The following is a 9,068-nucleotide window of genomic DNA, read 5'->3' as shown; positions in this document are numbered from 1 at the left end:
CAGTCTTTCTGAAACTTTACGTACCTCGTCTTCAAGTCCTGCTCGTTCTGATCAAGGTAATTGCCATCAATATTCCGTCCAGTGGGTGATGCGATACCTTCACCTGCAACCATATGAAAATCATGAGATACAAGAATGTAAACTCATAGGTGTCATTCCAATGAAAGAAAACTTACCCCACTTCTGTGTCTCCCTGACCGCGCTGACAAAGTATGGACTGTCAGCCTGTCTTCTAGGTACTCCTGCAATATGGAAAAACTTTGACCAAGCTATACCAATAGCTTCCTTTGCATTCTTACCCTTCTGCGTCCAGGAGCCTGTATCAATCCTTGGTTGCGTCATTCCTCTTCTCCCACCAGCTGCCAAGTTATAGTCCTCCACCACAGGACTCTCCCTCTGTGAACTGGCCCTTCGAAACATCCTCTGCATAGCATTCCCGACCGTCGAACCACTACCCCCTCCACGCTCGTATGCACCTCCTCTCTGTTCCACCCCCCGTCGGAACTCTGCTTCAGCTCTCGATAGATCCATGGCACGCTGCACCTGAGCATCCTCATCTTCTTCATCACCGGGATAGTTTCCCTCCACTGCAGACTTCTCCCGTCTCAACCTCTCTCGAGCCCGGTCAGCAGTTGCCTTCTTTGCCCTATCAATGTCACGCTGAAAGAAGTTCCGCACATCAGGTGGCACATTCCTGCAATGGACCACCTCTGCCCCACACCCAGCCAAATGTTGTTTCAATCTAGTCGCACCACCTCCTACTTTCTGCGTACGACAATAGTTGCATCGCCATCCGGGGTAAAGATTTTCACCGTGTTCCCATACAACATCTTTGCCTGCCATTATCTATCTGCATACATGGACAACAAAAACACATCATCTAATATTCTAACTCCTAAGTCATAGTGTCACAGATCATCTAATACACCTAAATCAAATCTACCTAAAACCTACTACATAGTGCAAAAAATCATCTAATACAAATAAATCTTACCTACATTCTAAATATACCTAAGTCATACACCTAAATCCTAAAACAAATAATCTAATACTCTAAATCATAGGGAAAAAAACTTACCTGGCCGTGGCTTTCCGCCGCTCGTGGCCGGTTTACCGCCTCTCCGGGCCGGTAAACCGAGATCCTCAGGCAGCTAACCAGTCGGGACCGGTAGATCTGCTACCGGCCCGGCTTACCGGCTCAGTTGACCAGCTAGCCGAGCGCCGCGGGCGGCAGGCCGGGGTCGAGCGGCGGACGGGGCGTCCTGGCGGTAGACAGGAGCGTCTGAGGGGGGAGCGGACTGAGGGGGGCGCGACTGAGGCTGAGGGATAATGAGAGGGAGGTTTGGCCGCTGCCGCGCGATGGTCCTCAATGGGCCGTCGGTTTTTTCTTTTTCTTTTTTGATTTAACTTCAAAATTCCGCAAACTATACTAAATAAACGAATTTTTGAGAAAATTTGACACCATTAGATTCGTCGCATCTTGAACTATTTTTAGGAATTTTTCATTTTTTTTAATTTAAATTTGAATTTTGAATTTGGGCCGGCAAACCAGAACCGGGCCGGACCAGTTTGATCGGTAACCGGTCAAACCGGACCGGTTCCCACTGGTATGGTGAACCATGGGTGTGAGTTGCTTTTGGAAGGTGTCCGGCCGTTGTGCCGAGATCTACTGCGGATGAGGAGCCCGGTAGCATTAAAACTTGGATCCTTTGTGTAGGATCAACCCCACTCAATATTCGGTCAAGTAAAGAATTACTTTGAGAAAATTCTTTTCAAAAATAAATCCTTGTATGTGTAAAAATCTAGCTTTACTACAAATAAACATCAGCCTTATTCTTGATTTATCCTGTGCATATCTATGTTACCCCCTCCGTGGATGGAGTTGGACTTGTTGAGTACTTTTGTACTCACCCGATATATATTTGTGGTTTTTCTTCAGAAGAAGATACGGACTTCGTTGTTGAAGATGTTGAGTAGAGGTTGCGTCCGCGCCCAACCTTGCCTGTGGTGTTGGTCCTCTGCAAGATGTTTCTGCTAGCGCATCACTCTGAGCCTGAGCTGGAAACCGTCTGGGTCGTGCTTTGGTGTATCACCGTAGCTGTTTTATTACTTATTATCATTTGTATCGAGTGTCCGCCTCTTCGGAGGTTTGTACAGTGACTGAACCATCTATTGAATAAATGTGTTATCAGCCTCCTGGGACTGATATTTGTATCACATTTAAGTCACCTCTTATGAAGGGATGCTTCAGTGACAGAACAATGACGACACACTAATATCCTCCTTCACCAGATCCAACTGCTCGTTGTGTAGCGCACCTTCTTCATGGCATTCTCTCCATCCTCTGAGATTGACAAACGAAGCAACATAGATTTAGTTGTGTTTGATACTGTAAGGTGTGGAATTGAAGAACCTCCACTCACGATCACAAAATCTCATAATCACAGTGGAAGAAGCACAAAGATAGATTAGTGAAATCAAGAATAGAGTATTCACAAACTAAAATTAAACAACACACGAACCTGCTACTATTAATTTTGGGGCAATTTCATGAGCTAGTCCAGCACAATAAGTTGGGGGCAGGGTCAGACCTGAGACATAGGCACAGTGACGCCTGGCCAGTGCAGCGTCAGAGGGCACTGCCGTGCCGAGGTCGTAGTAGGGCACGAGCAGTGACGCCATGGTGTCCTTGAGCGTCGCATTGTTGAACACACCGGAGCATCCGCTCGAGCTCGACGAAGAGCAGCTTCGCTCGCCGCCCGCCCAACGCTTCCTCCTAATGCTCGCGGCCCCCAACTCAAGCACCTCATGGGACAAATACCGCGGCCGCCCGTGGGGCCTCTGAGGAATAGCATCACGGCTAGCTTGCCCCCTGCGCCAGTGCCTGCAGCTAAGTCGAAGAAGACGGTGAACGCGCGATGGGTTCCCGGCTTGCTCCCGTCCGGGCCCGAGCCTCATGAGCGTTGTTGGTGTTTCTTATACTCAATAGAATATGGATTCTGCAAGCGCACAGAATCATCACTTTAGCACTTCACCTTAGAGTATTCCAGGGTATCGTAATTTTCCTCAGAGAAGCACTATGGTAAAGAGTATCGAAGAATCGAATGACAAACTTTACTAGAAATATCAACCGACTAACTTAGTGGGGTAAGCCTCATAGATAAGATAAGATAATGGCCAACGAAGACCGTCTGACACATGAGACTCTAATCCTTAGAGAGGTAAGTAGCTGGGAGGACAACGAGCGAGAAAGACTCCTAAAACACTTCTAAACTATCGAGCTAGCCTCTCTAGACTAAACATTGCTTCTAACTAGTTATCGGGAACCTAGAGCTTACTTTGGCGGCCTCAGGGAAGGACTCAGACTAGGGTGAGAAGGGAGAACAATGGCAGTCGGCACTACTGCTATGAAAGCACCCGAACGTGGTGGACTACAAGGGACGGACAGGGCTGTCACCACCTGCCGCCTACCACAACGGTACAGTGGGGTGGAACACACTTTCTAGCTAACACTAAGCTCGGACACCACGTTCATACTCGGTGTTAGGATTTCTCTTGTTGCGAACAAGAGAAATCCCCCTCAACCTAGGGACCAAACTTGAGTTCCCTAGTCCGGGCGAGAAAACCCGTAAGGTAAGATCCCGATAAACAAGAGAGATACAAAGCCTAAGCTAAAGGAATTACTTCCGCACACAAGTATGATAACTTGAGAAGATAAATAATGTGGAAAGTAAAGCTGACTCAAAAAGATAAAGAAGATAACTATATTGATAAATGTCAAAGGAAAAGATACAAGAGCTTATACCCGACTTCCGATGACGACTCCGGAATCCCGAGACAAGCTCGACTCGACTCTAACTCCCAACTACCTAACCTACTCTAGAAAGTAAAAGAGAGAAGAGAGAACTCCTTGGTGTGTGTTTCACAAGTGAGGGGTGCAGGCCTATTTATACTAGCTAGAGGTCGGAATTTGGCCGAGGCGTCGGGTGTACGCAAGAAGGTCGGTTGACGTAGCTTCCACGCGAAGATGAGCTCGAGATGCTGCAAAGTGGGGCCAGCCGGCCTGTGATTTCCTCCGTTCGGCGCTGACCTTCTCGTGGACGCTCCTGATCTTCTCTAGATGTCGGTGTAGGTTGCTTCGCTTCAATGCTGAAAATTGTAGGCTGGCCGGCCTCCCTAGGCCGGTCGGCCTAGAGTTGGCACTTCTCGGCCCTCCGTTTCATCGACATCTTGATCAAAAGGTGCATGAAGTCCATGGTGGTGCTCCGGTCCAAAAGATCTCGGCAAGTGCTGAAAATTGGTCCTTTAATCCATGTGCTAGGCCTTTCGGTCATAACTTTTGTATTTGCTTGTATATCTAGTTCATAGGGGTCCATTGGAGGGTCCCTAGTGGTCTTGTGGCAAGGAAAAATGTGTTTGGCAAAGGTGCCGGGCCGGCCGGCCTAGTTGAGGCCGGCCGGCCTGCAACCTCTGCAGAACACGAGTCTGAAACTTGTGATTTGCATAACTTTTGCATCCGGACTCCGAATTGGGTGATCCAAGTGTCCAATTCGATCATCTTGACGAGCTCTTCAACATGGCAACGTCAAATTTGGCATTTGACAATATTTATAATGATATCATCTTATATCCATGTTTCACTATCCTTATAGATGCTCCATTTAGTGTAGTTTATTGCATATTCTGAGCATAATCCTGCAAAACATCTCGAGCCACCAAAACTTGTGGAATTTGTTAGGATTAGGTAAAATATGTATGGAACATGGTGCAAGGCTCAATTTATTCCCGAGAAGTTGACGGTCAATATGGGAAATAATGGCCGTCAACACCCCCCAAGGTTAAACTTTTGCTCGTCCTCGAGCAAAGCTAAAGCTGAGGCTCGGTGGATCAGGACTTGCATCAATGCTCATACCCCGTAAATACCATGTGCACAACATATTACTCTAACCCATATGTATTATAAATGAGTTGGCTCATACCTTGGTTTCAGGTAGACGGTGCTGACTGGCATTTTATCCCTCGTCTTGGGCGGTTGAGAGACTGAACAACTTTCACCAGAATATTTTCCGCTTCCAGTTCAGGTTCCTGTCTCGGAATATTTTTCAAGTTTTCAAAAAGTGGTTTAAGATTCCCCAATGGTTCTCTCAAATCGCTCAAGGTGTATGATCCTCACCACAGTTGGAAATTTCAACCATCTTCTTCCTACTCTATTGCTGATATGTGAAGTTTTGGGTAGGAAGAGTGTAGCATACCTTGGTTACCTGTGTTGCCAAGCCGAAGAGTGGTTCGCAAGAGGTTGGTACTCGATCAAATCACGATCTTATGGAAGGTAAAAATGTTCAGGGGAGAGGGAGGAAATGGACTCACGCTTAGAACATCTCTGGTCTTTTTATTTGATCTCCTTATTTGAACTCTCTTGAGTAGAGGTACGGATCTTGTCTCTTTTTTTTCCTTCAGTTTTTTTAAGGAAGATGACCCATACTCCATGACGATAGAGTTTTTGGAAGGGAGCATTGCTTGGATAGACCATTCGAGATGGATAGGCTCACTGTAGAGTTTGGGTTTTGTTGTGAGGGGAATTGTCTGGCGAAGGTGGATATCAATACCCGGAGTAGGTAATTGACATGCCAGACATTTGAGGCTAGCAAACAATAGGTACACAAAGTAGAAAGATTGATAGATGACAAGTACCTTCCTCAAACGGACTCACCATTCGGCAAAGCTCAAGATAACTCTAGATAGCTTAAATCAGTTCATATGATAGAACATTATGGCTCTAGGTAGGACATGTAAACCAAAGGGGAAATCTTTGCTATGTTTCATTTAAAAAAAATTCTGAGAGGTTCCCTACTAGAGAAAGCAGTTTTATCCCGATTTGGGTTATCTCAAATCTCACAACAACTTAGACATGGAAATCAAGCTTATGCTCCCACTCAAACCAGAATTTTAATGATATTACCATGAGCCAACATTTCAAGTACTAGGAGAGTAAAAGGTTGTATACGAGGTACTTGCAAAGCATGGACAGAGCAACTATTCATCATTTCCATGATAAGAGCTTACATGAATTTCCACACATATGTGTTGGGAGTTTTATTCAAAGCATGAAACATTTTTTTGTGTTTTATTTATTTATTTTGTTTTTGTGTTTTTCTTTATTGAATTTTTTGAAAGTCTCAAACTATATATTTTTTTAAGGACACAAGATGAAATGATAGGTTGGACAACTTATCTGGATACGTTGGCACCCCCCCAAGCTTGAATGAAGCTCAGTAGGTCTGCCATCTTGGCCAATTTTTTTTATATGCAATGTAAAATTTAAAGAATACATTTGCAAGAATTTAAACATGCCATGATGCCAAGGAAAAAAATTATGCAAAAAGATAAACTATCCTATATGCCAATGCAAGAAAGGATAACTACCACATACCTCATGGCAAGGGCTCGAGTTTTTCATCTTGAGCGAGATTATCCATACCTTGGGTTCGGTTGTCGTCACCTGATGGAGACGGTGGCGACACTTTCTTCCGCTGTAGGCAGAGTTACTTCGATCTCTTTCTTCCCAAATTCCAAAAATTTCTTACGTTTGATATTTCGCTTCGCATTCCATTGGTTATACACCATGATCTCCTCTCGAGTTCGAAGATTCTCCATGAATTCAATGAGGGTAGAGTTGGATGAGGTATATGGCTTCTCTAGCTCTTTCACGGATTCCTTCCGGTTGAAACTTTTGATCTCCGAGAATTGATCATCTTTCGGTCTGAAGCCGAATCTCTCCTTCTGCCCATTGATGTTGAGCTGGATTACTCCAACTCCTGCATCAATGTGTGCGGTTGTCATACTCAAGAATGGCCTCCCCAATATGAGAGGGATCTTGGTGTCGACTTCCATATCGAGGATGAAAAAATCAACGGGGACAAAGAAATTCCATATTTTCATCGGAATATCCTTGGCGATCCCCGTGAGATGACGAACCGATTGGTCTGCTAGCTGCAAACACATGGCAGTAGGAACAAGCGCATGATGGTTAAGTTTATCATAAATTACCTTTGGCATGACCATGATGCTTGCTCGCAGATCGCAAAGAGCGTGCTTAAAGTGTTGAGCTCCGATGGAACATGTGATGGTGGGGCATCCTAGTTTCTTCTTCTTCTCTAGGAGACGGTTGAGTATAGTTGTGCTACACTCATCTGTAAGCTGCACGACCTCGGTGGTCGGCAGGACCCTCTTGTTGCCAAAGATATCCTTGAGATACTTGGCGTACGTGGGAACTTGCATAGTATCAAGAAGTGGTATATTGCCATAAAGCCTCTTGATTACCTCGACGAACTTGCCGAATTGCTCGTCGGCCACTGGCCTCCTTTTCCGCTCTAGAAACGGTAAGGCGGTTGTATCGTGACAGTCCCATGAAGTTCTAGGGGGTTCCACGGGGTCTTCCTGGGTAGCAATGGTGTTGGATTCTTCGGCCTCCTCCAGCACCCCATCTTCAGCATCGGAATTCCTAGCGGTTACGGTCTTCCGCCGTGTTTCTACATCCTGCAGAAGAGGTGGTTTCTGTGCGGATTGTCTTGCCTGCACAGCTACCGCATTCACACTTTCTTTTGGGTTCACTCCCGGTTGCTCGGGTAGCTCCTCCGTGTTATGGTTATGACAGGATGAGGCCAGTTAAGTTACTTTAGTTTCTATCAATTCATTGAAACTCAACTGATTTTTAATAACAGAGTCAAACCCCTCTAGTTGCATAGACAAAGACTCAAGAATTTTATCATTAGTAAGAAATTTCTCACTAATGTTGTCATTCATTTATTTTTGGTTGTACATGAAGTCTTTAAGCGAGGGCTGAAAACTGTTATTAAAATTGTTACCTTGCTGTTGGCCGAAGGGGCGGTCGGGCTTAGGATTCCAACCTTGCTAAGGACGGCATTCTAAGTCATTGGGAGTGTCGTTCCCAATGGAGTTCTCGTCCTCTTGAGTGAACAGGCAAGATTTGTTCGAGTGTCCGGTATTGCCACATTTCTCACATGTCATCCGAGACCCAGTCTGGCTAACCACCTGGTGTGGAGATTCTAGCTTTTTCATGAGAAGATCCATCTTGTCTACCAGCCTATCGACACTGTCAATCTCATGTATTCCTTTTGCACGGGCCGGATGCCTATCTGCCTTCGAACTCTGGTTGGAAACAACCTTGTCGATGAGCACTCTAGCTCCTGCAACATCGAGGGAGAGGACTGCTCCTCCCGCTGTTGCGTCCATGTGATCTTGCGATCACTGGTTCAGGCCATGGAAGAAGTTCTGAATGATAAGCCATTCTTCCATGCCGTGGTGTGGGCATGCTGCAATGTATTCCTGAAGACGTTCCTAGGCTTCCTGCACTGTTTTGTCCTGGAGTTGTTGAAAACTGGTAATTCTGTTCCGAAGGGCGTTGGTTTTGCCCACCGAAAAGTACTTGACCAGAAAAGCATTGGCGCACACATCCCAAGTGTCAAATTCTTCCTTGAGGTGTAGAACCACATCTTTGCTTTCCCAAGCAAAGAGAACGGGAATAGTCAAAGACAAATATTATACATCGTAGTGCCTCTTAGGTTGATTATGCTGCTCACTTCCAGAAAATTCTGAAGATGAGCGTTGGCATCCTCTGATGCCTTTCCGCAGAAGGGACTTGCTTGGATCATGCTGACAAGATCATTCTTTATCTCAAAGCCATCAGTGCCTTGGTCATTGGCCAGTTCAGTAGGGATATGGCTATTGGACGGGGCTGAGAATTGACGGAGTGTCTTCTGAGCCATGGGTATTGAAGCTGGTGTTGTCAACCCTTGATCCTAAGAAAATTTATTCTGGTAGGACGACTATGCGTCAAACAATTCACCCAATTCTTCTAGATCTGAGTTGAAGTGATATGGTAGAACAAATCTGGTCCTTCACTGCTCTGTAGAAATCACTAAGATACCGAGAGCAATGGTAATCCCGCTAAAATTAGCAGTGATAAATCAGTAAATTTCATCAGACTATTCGACGATATCTTTAGCCAATTGCTTCCCCGGCAACGGCGCCAGAAATGCTTGTTGGTG

General features: G+C 45.5%; 1 non-coding gene across 1 annotated transcript; it reads left to right on the top strand.

Annotated features, from left to right (window-relative positions):
* Positions 1-8,314: 8,314 nt before the first annotated feature.
* Positions 8,315-8,421, top strand: LOC120696306. Its single transcript, XR_005684084.1, has one exon. It is a non-coding gene; the product is annotated as a small nucleolar RNA R71 (small nucleolar RNA).
* Positions 8,422-9,068: the final 647 nt, after the last annotated feature.

The sequence above is a fragment of the Panicum virgatum genome, chromosome 2K (assembly GCF_016808335.1).
Source record: "Panicum virgatum strain AP13 chromosome 2K, P.virgatum_v5, whole genome shotgun sequence".
Taxonomy (NCBI): domain Eukaryota; kingdom Viridiplantae; phylum Streptophyta; class Magnoliopsida; order Poales; family Poaceae; genus Panicum; species Panicum virgatum.
This window is presented reverse-complemented; position numbering and strand designations above follow the sequence as displayed.